This window comes from Lepisma saccharinum, chromosome 21 (assembly GCF_977018435.1).
Source record: "Lepisma saccharinum chromosome 21, izLepSacc3.1, whole genome shotgun sequence".
NCBI classification, from domain to species: Eukaryota; Metazoa; Arthropoda; class Insecta; order Zygentoma; family Lepismatidae; genus Lepisma; species Lepisma saccharinum.
This window is the reverse complement of record NC_139249.1, coordinates 31,691,069-31,706,636: the sequence shown is the minus strand read 5'-3', so window position 1 is coordinate 31,706,636 and position 15,568 is coordinate 31,691,069.

Genomic DNA, 15,568 nt, shown 5'->3' with positions numbered 1-15,568 from the left:
AGAGGAGGGGCGCTACTACGTTAGTCAAGCTGACTCAAGTTCGCAGTACAGCGCAACGCAAATGTAGCAACATAGAATATGGTAGCAGTGTGTCAGCGGTCTTTATGAAGAAGGAAGGATACGAACAAAATCAAAATTCAAGGATTGTTTTGTTAACCAAATCAGCACAACGGAAGAATTTACTATACTAAAGTATAAGAACGCAAATATACACACTAAACAGACCACAGAATTGTTTTCCCCGAAACGGCACTGCTCCATTTCCTCTCCAAAAGCTGCTTATTTTTTAGTTTAATTAGTATAACATATTGTCATTGAAATGAAATTGCATGTGTTAAATATGTAATTTTCTCCGGACATTGTCCATTCACTTTACAGGAGATCCCTTTCCAGATGCAGTCACGTATCCAGAGGGACATAGGCGTAACTGGGGAGCAACAGGGGCACACGCCCCCAAAATTTACAAGTTGTTTGTTAACATCTTGGGACCAGAGGTGAATGTCCTGCACCCTCAATGTTAGGTCTGTATTATAATAGCCTTATTTAAAAAAAAAATTTCAAGTGTTTCTTTTTTAAAAAATGGCCACACTTACATCATAAAATCAGATTCTGGCACTACTCAAGTAAGGCGCCCTAATTTTGTGCCTCCAAAGGCAGCATGCAGCCTTTCAGCCGTCCCTGTGTTCACATTTTATTAATAGTATTACAAATTTCCATTACAAGTCAATGTATTAGAAATCACTGACAGAATAGAATCCATCTTCTGTAATTGAAACTGACATTTCATCGAATTGCATTCAGTTGTGTTTTTGGATATCCATTAAGTTCTTATTCATAATAAATTCAGCTGACTGAATGTTCTAAATTATTGCATTTAACTATATCTTAATCCACTATAGAATTACAGAAATAACAACAAGGTTTGATTCAACAACATATAACACATCCACGAAATCTACATCATGCCACTGGAGACTACAACTTGGGAAGTTACATTTGGTAAAGCAGCATCATACTAAAAAATGTGTGCCGAGATCACGTTTTTTGATTAGTCCAGGGGTTTTCAAATTTTTTGTAGTCGTGCCCCCTCCCCTGTCAAAATCTGCACGTGCTTCCTCTCAATAATAATAATACATGTGATGTGACCATGAAAGATCAACACAAAATCTCTTCACATCTTTACTTACTGTTGGTATACATACAAGTAATAAAAATATAATGTGTGCAATTAATACAGATAGTGTAAGATTTTTTAATGTTTATAAGTTGGTGTCAATTCATTCAGTGACAGGATATTCACGAGATAAAGAGGATAAATACAGACCGAAAGAAGAGCTGGATAAATCCGGCTTAACATCAATGTTTGGATTTCTTCATTTAATTGTACTTCTGTTTCTTCTAACAACATGCTCAATGTTGAAAGCATGCTTTCATCTTTAATCTCTCTCTTACAAAGCAGCAACTTTTTTTTAGAAGGCTGCCACCTTGTCTGATAGGCACAAGATTACATTATTTCTTGTTAGATACAATCAGAACGTTCACTTTGTGGAAAATATCAAAGTTATGTCAATTTCTGTACAAAGACACTATTAATGGAATGGTTTCCTTCTACAAGGTGCGAGTGCAGTTCCTCTCAGTTCAAAAACACGGGGTATGACATTCCCATGGGACAAACGTGAGTTACTATAATACAGAAGATAATGATATTTTCTTTATTAATATATTTTCAACTATGTGGAGGAAATTGAGAGGAGGGAGCCTATTAACACAAAAATAAATATTTTTTCGGAAGTTCTTGCGCATCCCTTGCACCTTGGTGCCTCTCCAGGGAGGTATGGATGTATCGTAGTTTGTCCCACTATCCAATTCATCTTCATCATCACAATCAACAAGAGAGGTGGTAAAAATAAAAAATAAAATTTAAAAAAAATGTAAGATAACCAAAAGTATTCTTCCTATAGAAGAAAACTCAAAATGTCAACATCGATGTAGTACACCTGGACTGCTTTTTTGGAGACTAGCAAGGCTCTGGCATCTGGACACTCAGCCTGTGGGGCTCATGTGGGGTCCACATATATTTGTGATTCTCTTCATCCATCCTATCACACACTATTCATCCTTATCTTCACAACTAGTCATAAGTGAAAGAAAAGTGAAGTAAAATAAAACAAATCAATCTTCCTGTAGAAGGGTTTCTTGATTTTATTTTTCTTTAATCTTTTAATCCAATGCATTTTGACAAAAATAGAACTTGACCAGCAGCTTGCTAAGCTTCTTTCTCTTCTAACCCCTTTCCCCGTAATCCTAAAAAAAACATTTCTCCTACTCCAAAACTTGGATTTTTGAGATTATATCTGCCTAGTTATATACATATTTCCCGAGATATTATTTCTATCAGGAGTTCAAAATAGGGAAGAGATTGACATTTGAAATAGCACATAACTCTCTCTCAGCAATATTTATTATTTTACCAAAAGTTTCAGATGCAGTACAGAATTACCATTTTATACTGAATATTGGGGAAGATCGCTGTAGAATAGGATGCATAAGAATTACAAATCAAATTTACTATTGCCATGTTTATTCTCTTTGTTTTACACAATGAGAGCTTCAAGGAACAAAACAAAGCATCAAACATGCCACAGACTACTTCTGGGCCAGCATACGTAACAATTCACGTATTCATTCATAAAGTAACATCCAGCCATTTATTTCTAATTCTTGCTCACAAACTCATGGGGTAAGAAAGGTGGACATTTTTTAAAACCAGCATTGCTATCAGGCTAGGCTGATTCCGGCCCAGACAACTTTGGAAAGGGATGAAGGTCGATGTGTAATTCACTTTGTTTTATCTACATTCAAGCAGGGCGGGAGGGCTGTAGATTCAGTGTTCTTCTTGTGCTATCAGCTTCTGAGTAACTCTTTTATGTGACTGCTGGTATCAGCTAATACTGATACTGTAGTGACTTGTTTTTATTGCAAACGACTGAGAATAAGGAACAGCAGGGTATACACAGCTGGTTAGATGAGTGTTATTTTAATAACTGTATTTTAATACATATTTTAATATCGCTTTTCTTCCTCTCCAAGTTAACCCAAACAACAAAAATAAATAGAATTTACATGCAACTGATGAAGAGACACAATTTCAGGCCCTTGCAGTGCCTGTGGCACTCAATGCCTTGGTTTTGAAGCCAGTGGGCGGAGCTTAAGTTGGTCTGCATAAGATGGTCCCATCTACTTCAACGGACAAAAGAACATCTCATTGGGTGTTGCTAGTGCATGCAGGCTGGAAGTAGCATGGAGGTAGGGGAAGTATGTTGCGACTGCAAATGCAGAACTCGAGGTTTACTTTATGCTTACAAAAACAAACTGTAACTAGATTTACTTACTTATGAAATGTTTTTCCTTCAGGTTTCCTGTTATTTCTGTTAGTACAAGGTGGTTATAATTAAAGTGACGGTGTTCAGAGTGGTACAGCACGGGCTGTAATGAGAGTAGAAGTCTGAAACTTCGTAGATATGCTAATGAAGCAATGCGCTCGCGAATTATGCAAAAAAAAAAGAAGTTCCAATTCTCGCCACCAGGGAAAAAAATGGCACTGTAAGCAGTCAAAACGTGGAATTTTCCGTAACTCTGACGTCAAAGTCTGTGACATTGCCTAACCATTGTGCGAGTTCCTTGGTTGTTGTTGGTGACGCTTGTTGCTTTTTTTCCTTTACTGATGTGAATGTTCGCCGAACATTAAGTTTGAATTTTTCCATGTAAAAAGCAATGGCTATTGCGAAGAAAGACCGTGCACTGCTAGTGAAGTTGTTTTACCAGAATGGGAGCAATAGCAACACTGCACTGCGGAAATATCGCCAACAGAAAGGGCTGAGAAGGCCCATAATGGGCTGAAGAAGATGAAGAAATTCGAGGAAACAGGTGAATTGGGTGTTGCACCAGGGAGAGGAAGGCGGCCCGCCCATCCTTGTGGAAGTTGTGGTCGAAGTTGCTCTAGGTATAGCTGACCGTGCAGCACATGCCTCAACTTCTGCAACCAGTGCTAGAGCTGTAGTACATGAATTGTCACTCCCCTGGTCAACAGTTTGCAAGGTTTTGCGGTGCATTTCAAACTGTGCACCAATTGAAACCCCAAGATATTCCACAACGCCGCGATTTTGCCCATCGGTTTTTGGCACGCATGGAAGTGGATGACATGTGGCTGGGGAATATTCTGTGGACTGACGAGGTGCATTTTACTCTGGACGGTGCAGTGATTACTCAGAACTGTCGCATATGGGGTTCCTTTCGTCCACATGGTGTGCAGGAACAAACCATTGCACTCAGTTTACGTGTCTGCTTGGTGTGGGTTCACTAGCTCCTTCATTCCTGGTCCATTTTTCTTTGAGGATATGACACCTCGAGGGGCTGTTAGGTGTACAGTGACATCTGCACGTTATAGGGACCTCCTTGTGCAACACGTGATTCCAGCTTTGCAAGAACGGAACTGTGAACACACCACCATTTTCATGCAAGATGGGGCAACACCACATATCGCTCGCCACGTGAAAGATTTGCTGCGAGTAACCTTCACTAATGACCGCATCATCTCTAGGCAGTTTCCAGATGCATGGCCTTCCAGATCCCTCGACCTTAATCCATGTGACTTCTGGCTGTGGGGATATTTAAAAGATTGTGTCTATCAGGGACATGTCCGTTCTCTGCCTGATCTGAAGGCTAGCATACAACGACATGTTGCTCAGATTTCACCATACATGCTGTGAGCAACCGCCGACCATGCAGCATGTTGCTGAATTGGGAGGCCAAATTGAACAGTTCTTGTAACCATAGTTCCTAATAAACATACCAGAACCATTGTTCTCATGTGTTTGATCTTTCCTGCCTTTTTTCCTGTAACTATACCACGTTTTGACTGCTTACAGAGCCATTTTTTACCCTGGTGGCGAGAATTGGATTTTTTTTTTTTTCATAATTCGCGAGCGCATTGCTTCATTAGCATATCTACGAAGTTTCAGACTGCTACTCTCATTACAGCCCGTGATGTACCACTCTGAACACAGTCACTTTAATTATAACCACCTGGTACATTCACATGTTAAATAGGCAAACATTGGTTACTAAATCTCATTCAAAAGTACACAAAATTACTTGCTTTCTTTCGCAGGTCTGCGCAGGCTTTTTTGCTTGTGGTTCCACTATAGCATGCAGGGCTTACTCCACATGCACAATCCAGCGATTTTTTGGTGTAAATGCAACACTTTAGAAAGTCTTGCAAACGTTTCAAAAACTTATTTCTTGGTATTTTTTTCTTTTAAGTGAACTTCTCTCTACACCCAGAGGAAGCCAAAAAAAAAAATGCAAATTCTGATTACATTACCTTGAAAACATTTTTCCCGACATGGGCTTGTAATAATAACCTGATATGAAAGAGCTCTTCACGACCTTTCCAATGGCATCTAAATCACTTGTATAGGTGCCCTGATTGCTGAAATATTGCAATTTAAAATTTAAAAAGTTGTAACAAAATTGGTCAAAATCACATTTTGCACCAATGTAATTTCAAAAATAGACAAAATACACATCTGCAACTTGCTCAGGTTCCTACCTCAGGTGGCGCTCATGTAAAGTTAAAGACCACCTTGATTTGACATGGAATGACCCTAATAGAATGATATGGTTTGAAGTGTGACCATACAATATTTGGATATGTAGTTTTCTAAATTTTATGAAAAAAACTTCATAGTGGATCAGTCCTTGGGAACTTTCTCCACAATGTCGTCATTTCCAGACGTTGAATGGCATCCTGATCTTGGTTCATCCTCGACACTTTCATGTCCACCTTTGAAACAATTGTACCAGTCATACATCTGGGTTCTTGATAATGCTGCATCACCATACACTGCGTGTATCATCTGTAACGTTTTGGTAAATGATTTACCCAATTTGTAACAAAACTTTATGCTGTAACATTGTTTTATCTTGGTGCGTGTATTTTGTACGCCATACAAAATATACGAGTTTTGGGGCCAACTCCCGCTAACTCCTAGCTACAGCTCTGAACTTGACAAGAGTTGAAGAAAATTTTATGAAATGTAGTTTTCTTTGTATAAAATTTGAAATCTAGGGGGCAATTGCAAATCTGTGCCCCCTCCCCCCCTGCAGGTGCTCTTGGCCGTCTGGAAGAAATAATGTAAGAAAGACGTGAAAACTAATTCCATCTTGAGTATCATTTTGTTCTGCTACTCTTAGATTCTGCTAGTCTTGTTTTCTTTTACTTCCATGTTTACCCCCCAAAAATTGATTTCGTCCAAGATTGGGGGCAATGTCCCCTGCCCCCCTGAGGTTGCGGCACTGCACTCCCTCCCCATAGTTGCTTTGAACTCTCATCGGCTTGAAAATACTTCATTTTCTTCAAGAGCATAATATCGTTTAATAACGGCGATAAGATTCCTCTATACTAAATTTCTAGGTGAAAGTATGATAATATAGGAACATGGAAGTCTGGAAGGGGTGGGGAGAAGGGGGCAAGGATTACCGGCCACATCTCCCCCTTAGAAAGCGAATGTCAACCTAAATGTACATTTTCACACATATAATTTCATTTCAGGTCATAATAATTTACATTAATTATTATAATGGGAATGCGATAATTTCAAATTCAAGAGGAGTTTTTTGAGGGGGAACACTATTATCGGTAAAAATTTTACCCCATGTTAAAATACCTTGCTTCTCAATCTGTGGAAAAAATCTGCGGACAGTCACCTCACTTAGTACTGTGGCAGTTTTGCTTCTTTATACACCATATTTGCAGAAGATACAACTAAACCTACAAGTGTATCAATATAGTGTAAAACACACCTTATTTTTACTAACTTCATTGCTTTGCATTGCTTTTTCATAGGTGTATTATTAATTTTTAATACTTCTACCGAAAAGAATTGAACTATTTTCCATGCAACTGTAGAAACATAACAGTGCTTTGTGTGAAATTTATTCATTCACTTTGGTTTATTGTGGTGACCCCAGAAACTTTGTAAGATTTTTTGTAAAATATCAAATTTTTTAATCTTTTGTTAACTTTCATTACGGGAGATAGTATTTTTAAATTTCATTACCACCTTTCCACACAAACACACACACAAAAAAAATCAATTACAATTTAATTCTGCAATTTTTCTCTGTGCAGCATACTGAAAACCTCTTGTCCCAAGGGGCTAGCTAGTGTCGGAAGCAGTCATCTGCTAAATGTTAAAACAGTAATTACGAAGGTGATAAATTTAGTCTGTTCATATATATAATTATGGAAATTTTGACATAATTGTCTATTCAACATCAATTGCTACCCAAACTGATGCTTGCAAAAGAATGCCAGGCTCAAACCTAGGACAGCCAGTGGCAAGATCAGGAGTCAAGCATTCAATGCACTTGGCCATAGATGCAACTGGTATTCACTTTGAAAGCACCTGATAGTCCAGATGAAAAATATCCTGTGTGTGGATAGAACAGAGTCTAGAATTGATCACTTTTTGTACCTATACAATCTACTGGGATACATTGGTTACAAAATCAAGCTGGATTGTTATTCAACTATGGAATATCTTTGTTAATATTGATCTGCATGTAATCTTGCAACAAAAAACTGGTTTACATACACAGGTTGTCAACATAATCTTATGTTTCTCTTGCAATCTTGTACACTCCTGTTCAGATGAAGGAGCACAAACTTTAACTGCCCAACCTTATAAAATGCATCACTATGTGAAGAGCGAACGTATATAATTTCTCAAGTATATCTTCATTTTTTTTTACTTGAACTACATATTCATATAAAAAGTGAACTTATTCAAATTCAAATGTACAGTCACCTCACTTAGTACTCCGGCAGTTTGTTTCTTTATACACCATAGTTGCAGAAGATACAATTAAACCTGCAAGTGTATCATATACTCTGTATAAAACACACCGTTTATTACTAACTTCATTGTCCGTACTATAGTACGCAGGTAGTGCATTTCTATGATATTGATTGATTTTGCTTACTTTGCTTTTCTACTACTTTTGGCTAATCGCGAAGATAGGAGGGAGTATATGTAGCTGATGTAGGGACATTGCACAAGAAACATCTCATCGTCTGCGTGGCAAGCTACCAAGCTTTTAAACCAGAAGTCATACATTAGAAAAATTGAAAGAAAATATCAGGAGAGATTTGAAGTAATTTCGGAAGAACTGAGTGTTACTGAAAATTTCCTTAAAAAATGCTCTAAATATGTGCATACAGGAGGACATCATTTCCAACACCTCTTGTAACAAAGGCACGTGCTAATTTTAATTTTAACTGTGTGTAATTGTACGAGGTTATTTCATTACATAGCTAGCGGTTCCATTTACGCGGATGTAGCATCCAATTTGCTGGCAGATGTGCTGCCCAGTGCAATGGCTGCTGCTCAGCGGAAGACAAGTCATGAAAGGCACTGTAGTTGCTGTGCAAGTCTTCTGATTTTAAGAAGGATCTCCACATCTACCCACCATTATACTTGAATCAGCTCTAACCATAACCCCTCACCCAGTCATCCATCAGTCCTCAGCAATAGGCCATTTGTTGAGTGTCCCATTTCATGAAAATTTCATAGTAAGTAAAAATGGAAATTTGATTTTTACAATTTTCAGTTACAAACAGTATTTGCTTTTTGTTTCTTTTTTGTGTTTGTGTATGATTCTGTATGCTTGGGTTTCTTCCATGGTTCTGTGTAGTTAAAAGAGCCAATAAGATTTGAACTTTCAGCCCTCCCCCATGCAATGCGGGAGGAAGTATAAATATGGCCTCTGACAGAGGACAAGACAGAGTGTGTTTATGAACTGGATAGCAGAAGGGAGAGTGATCTTCGGTCTCCAGTGGACTCCCATGAGAAAGGGCATCCAGAGGCAGTTCTGCCGATACTTAGCTTCCACTTGGCAGTTCTGCCGTGGAGCTGAAGTTAGAGGAATGTAAATAATGTAAATTAGAGAATAATTGGAAGAATCCGAGCCTTGTTTTGTTGAATTGTAAATAAATGTATAAAGCCCATTTCTGCGAGTTTTCAGCCATCACCCTGCAACATTAAGTCAGTAAGTTCTTGCCTGTGATTGATTCTTTGGTTCCGAGCACTCTGGTGAGGAATGGGATGGGAACCCAGGACTAACGAGCCTATTTAGTTGTTGATTTGGGGTTTTCCTGCCAGAAGCGGCCTGGTAAGGGTGGAGTGTTGCGGAACAGCTTCCTATTTCATAAAAATTTCATAGTAACTAAAAATGGAAATTTGATTTTTACAATTTTCAGGGGACCAAGGCGAAAAAACTTTAAATGCAGGAAAATGTATAATTTGGGACATTTTGTAACATTCCGCTCTATTGCACGTTTCCTGCATTTCAATTTGGGTTTCCACTGTACATCATAATTACAGAAAGAATGAAAAAAAAAAACAAAAAAAAAACTATTTTATTGGACTAAGTTAGATGACATTTTACAAGTTTAATTTGAAAATAAGTTGGTGATGTACAGTCATGGAGACTTCTGGGTTCTAAGCATGCAATTGACTTTCAACACAATTGTTACAACCCAAAAGTGTACGTGCCTGTACCTTTGCCTAATGAAGATAATTCTGTTCTGTTTCTGGCAAAAGAAAATTATTAATGCACTAAAATGGACATATAAATACTGAAATCCTTGTAGTTTGATTGAAATTATTGCGCAATTTTTAGAAGACTAAATGATTTCTAAGAGAATTCTTTTTTAAAAGTGCAGCTCACACTGAAGGTTTTGAGAACAGTAGAAAACAGGAAATCACTGATGCCCATTTGCACCAACGATGATTTACTCGCAAATAGGGATGTGACGAAGCTGAAAATTTACCGATGCCGATATTTAACAGATTCCGATACAAAAGATTATTCAACAGAAATGGGATGTTATTTTGAGCATGACAAAAATACATTTGCTATGTAGCTATATTTCTATTGGATATATTTGCACCTAAAAAAAAAGTGGTTATGTAAACTTTTAAGAATATAGATTCTCAAGAGATTTAACCTTTTGAGTCCCAAGCCCATTTTCACATGTAAGCCTCTCTGTCCCGAGCCGGTTTTGAGCAAAGCAAAATGCAGAGTTTCAATTAAATGAGTGTAGATCGGAGACTAATTGCCCTAGAGATATGAGTGATATACCGTTGTACGCAGAATGAATCACAGATTCAGAAAATATATAATTTATGCACATTCGGCGTATATATGGAGGGGGAAAGGAGGGAAATCCCCTGAAAACTTTTTTTTTACAAAAATGGGGTTTCTCCCCCCCCCCCCCCCGAAAAAAAATATATGAAAACTTCAAAATGCACATAGAAATTATCGCTGACATGTAAGGAACACAAAATATTTGCATTATTATCATATGACCAATGTAACTTGAGTTGTACCCCCAAAAGAATTCAAGCTTCAAAATGCAGAGTTACATTGAAATGACTATAGCTCAGAAACTAAATGCCTTAGAGATATGAAAGATATACCGTTGTATGCAGAATGAATCACAGATTCAGACTATATATAATTTATGCACATTCGGCGTACATATGGAGGGGGAAAGGGGGGAAATCCCCTCAAAAATACTTTTCTTTAAAAAAATGGTGTTCACCCCCCCCCAAAAATGTCAAAATGCAAAATTTATGCAAATTTGGCATATATATGTAGGGGGAAGGGAGAAAAACCCCAAAAATTTTTAAAAAATTGTCACCACCCAAAAAATGTCCTCGCACTTGGGCACAAAACGACACCTACGCACAATATTCACGGACGAAAAGCTAGAACGTAGTGAAAAATGAGCACCAATTCTTGCAGCTGCTTGAAATTCTATTTTTAGACAATGCAGGGTAACCCCTGTTGCAACTTGTGCTAAAAAAAACAAAGGTTTCCTGCAGCGCACTTCGAAATTCCATTCTCACAACCCAGATTCAACAACCAGTCTTCCCCCTCCCCCTGCTTGCGCCCTCACGGAAAAACCTTCATTTTGACATCAGATACTGATAAACAAGCTTCCTTCGAATGCACTTAACAGGAGGGAGTGAAAAGCATTGCTTTAGAACAACAAAGCCGGTCTTCCTTTGTCGACAAAAATTTGACCTTGAAAAGAGACGTAAAAGAGAAGTCCCTTTTCCCACCTTTCCCCCTCCATTTTTATGAAGACAAAAAAAATGCAAAAAAAAATTCTGTTAAATACGTGTTAGGACCAATATAAAAAATATCGAAATTCTAGCCAAAAATAGAAGTTATAACTAAAGCCCAGAAGTTTGGCAAAATGCCTCTTTTTATCTACTGCATATATTGATAAAATTTTTCCGGATATACGTTTTTTATGTTGTTTCGAATGTTTTAGAAGCCTTTTCATTTTGCCTATTTGGGACCCCACTGCCTACTTTTAATTATAATGCCTTTTTTTGCCTTTTTCAATGAAATTTGAACATTTTTTTAAAAAAAATGTGTAAATAAATTATTTTTCTCCCAAAAAACGTTGTTGGCATTTATTTTTCTTCCGTTTATTATGTGAATAACTTTCACCTTATTTAAGTAATATTGAACTCACGTATGTTTAAACATTGCTGAAGGAGAAAAGTGTGTTTAAAAAAAATAGTATTTCATGCTGAGTTAAGATATTGCCTTTCCGTTAACATGTCCTTGTGAATGATTGACTGCTGAAAACCTGTTGCAGAACACATGGTTACATGCATGAATTTGGTGAAAGCACATTTTTGACAGATGGTACTATTCTTCTCTGCAAGATATGTGAAAAAACATTCAACCATGAGAAAAAATACTTTATATCTCAGCATGTGTCAACAGCAAAACATAAATCTGCAGTTGCCAAAAAGGTTGGACAGAAGAAGATATCCCTAATTTCAACAGTGGGCACTTTATCCAACAGGCAATCTCAGTTTTCTCTTGAACTGTGCAAAGCTTTCATGGAAGCAGGGATACCTTTCAGGAAAGTGGAAAACAAGTCACTGAGGAAATTCCTGGAGAAATACACTAAAGAAACGGTGCCGTCAAAATCTACGCTGCGGAAACATATTTAAGCATCTGCTACGAAGAAGCTCTGCAAAGAATTCGTGCTGAAGTTGGTGAAAAGAAGGTTTGGATTTAAACAGATGAAAGTACTGACGCTATGGGATGCTGAATAGCCAACGTCATCATATGAACTATGGAACCAACATGCGGAGAATCCTCGTCATTTCTTCTCACGTCAGAACAACTAGAGAGAGCCAATGGTTCGTCAATAGCTCAGTTATTCTCAAATTCCCTACTTCTGCTCTGGCCAGATGTTGTACATCATGATGACGTGTTACTTTTTATCAGTGATGCAGCTCCCTATATAAAGAAGGCTGCCATAGCATTGAAAATTATCTTCCCGAACATTCTTCATATCACATGTGTAGCCCACGCAATGCACAGAATCGCCGAAAAAGTTAGTGTGTTGCACCCAGAAGTGGACAGGTTGATTTCGAACACAAAGAAGATATTTCTGAAATCTCCCTCTCGAACCCGAACATTTCAGGAAGTTGCACCTGAGCTTAGTTTACCTCCGCAACCAGTCTTGACGAGATGGGGAACCTTGATATCAGCAGCTATATATTATGCTAACCACCTTGAAAAAATCAGTGAGGTGATCGATGCTCTTCCAGAAAATGAAGTGGCTTCAATTCGTGAAGTGAAAAAACTCCTGTGCTATTCAGAACTGAAGAATGAACTGTCGTTTATTTTTGCACATTATGGTGCATTGCCAGAGACAATTACAAAGCTAGAAAAAAGAGGCGAGACTCTTGTAGCATCCATGAAAATCTTCGAGGAATCTATGCAGCAGATGATGGAAGTGTCAGGAGAAAAGGGGTCAGCTGTTGTGGAAAAGTGCAAATGGGTAGTGAGTGCAAATGATGACTTGAAACAATTGAAAACAATTTGTGATATTCTAAAAGGTGAAAATGCTGTTATCGAAATGAGTCCAGCTACATTTGCTTGTTTTATGTTATGCTTCATTAACATTTTGCCAGAAATTATAGATAAAAGTAAGTGACTTTCAAATGTGCCGTTTTCAGTTTATTTTGCCTTTTTTCCTATTTTTAGTGCCTATTTTCCACATTATAAATGCCTTTTTGCCTGCCTATTTTAACGAAAATAAATGCCTGAACTTCCGGGCTCTAGTTATAACGTAGAAACTACGACCTTGACACAGCGTCTCGATCGAGACGCTTGGGACCATGAGGGTTACATTTGGGTATGTCGATCGAGACGCTTGGGACCCAAAAGGTTAACATTATTACACTAGCAGTTCTTTGAAATGCAAAATGAATTCTTGTTCTTAATGTTGTAAATTTAATGCTGGCAGATTGAACTTCAGAAACAGGTATGCCAAAGTATTTTCTCACCTGCTTCAGGTTTGGTTACTCACTCTTGAATTTCCAATACAACAGCGGATCCTGGTCACGTGGAATAGTTGGTTCAGCAATGTACGGTTTTATTTCTGATTTTGAGGTAGGATGATCCTCTGAATGAGAGTTTACAATAATTTTATTACAAAATTTACAAATGGAAAATCATAACCGAATTTTCAATAAATCTTACAAAATTAAAAAATAAAACTTATTAGAAGGTAAACTCTAGTATAATCTGTACCGGTTTAAATATCGGATTTTTGCCGATGCCGATATGTCAATTTCTGCTGATTTTCATATATCTGTAATCGGCTTCGGCACAGCCCTACCCGGAAGCAAGAGTATACTCACAATTAACCCAGGAGTCAGTTGTACCAATACAAATGGTAGATAACCTTGGAGTTAAACTAGGATCAACTTTACCCTTCAGAGATAGATGACTAATGTGGAGTTAACCAAGGTACAGTGCAGCATAGTTGCAACCTACATCTGGCAATGTAACATTCAGAATTACAAATCTAAATATAATGCTAAATAGGAAGTATGTGTGTATAAAAGTAGTGACGAATATATATTCTTATTAAATATATACTTTGGTAGTACCACATTTCGTAGTACAGAGTTTGTAAAAATTGCAAATGCAATAAAAACTCAATTTCTGTAGCTGGATAAAGTAAAATATATACACTATAGTTTGATGTAATGAAAGCAAAAAACAGTGTGACCCCTGATTTTACATTTTCCTGCATTATACATTAATTCTTCATGGTCCTAACATGGCAAAATGTTAAAAATTTTACTTGATTTTACATTTCCATGCATTTTAAGTATTTTCAGCAAAGTCCACTGCAAAACAAAAGAAAAATCAAGGTTCCACTGTATTTGGGTTTCCATTTATTTCCACTTGTTACATCAATTGCTATATCTAGTGTAGAAAATGGGCAAATTGAATGGTATGTGTAATCAATTCTTTAGTAGAAAAAAATATGAAAATCTACTAGCTATAAATTAATTGTGAGGTAGTATATTACAAAATAAAATAAAAATAATAACAACCTGTGACAACAGCTGGCGAAGGCTAGGCCCTACCTACAAACTGCCGGTCTCACTCCCACCTGTCGAGGTGGGAGATAATCCAAACAGTTACGGGTGACTTGTGGTCAGCAAGACAAACTCCCAATAGTAGTTATAGGTTTCCATGACTCGGTACCCTACTCATTTGCAGTTTCCCAATTTCCATATGATGGTAGGTGGCCACCAGTCCCTATACACAGGTCGAAATCTCGGGAGAAAAGTTATGCTTCCCCCAGGAGACTCGAAGCTGCGCACATCCTGTAACCGGAGCCCAAAGCATGTCGTCTTAGAACACACGGGCACGGGTGGAACACACACACAGTTATAAGACTATTTAATATGACTGCAAGCTGCAATAATATATCAAAATTTATTGACATGATTTTTATTCTGCATCTTTATTACACAAGTGATTTTGTTTTATTCCAGTTGCTTGTTAATATCCAGAGACACCAGTTTCCTATCTTCTCCCCCCCCCCACCCTTCCCCTTACTACACTTGTCCTTTTGATTAAGTAAAAAGTATAGTTCTTACAAATAAGAAAATGCAAAATTTATTGACAATTGCTGCCATCCTTTCTCTCTCTACTTTTTGAAAACCATTCAAACAAGTAGAACTATGACTTCTCAAAACAGCTAACCAATCATGTATGATATTCAGGCACTTGCTTTCAGGCTAGCTATTATCCTATAGTTAAGCCTTGACTTCCATGCTTCACAGTCAGTCATGCCTTTCAGTGTGTGCAATGAAACATGATTCTAACTCGAGGATTACCTTGACCTATAGATATTCAAACATGAGATTATGTGAAATGTTGGTGCAAACGGGCATGCAAGTTTGGGAAGTTATAAAAATGAAACCACATAAATTAGACAAATGTTATGGTCTTTTTATAAGCATGGGAGGATCAAATGGATCAAGTTCCATCAAAATCTCAAGCCATGGGTGTCATGTTCTGGTTTCTGATTGAACTGATGTGGAAGTACCTTTAGATAAGAATTACGGTATTATGTTCTGCTGGTGCAATTTAGAGGTTA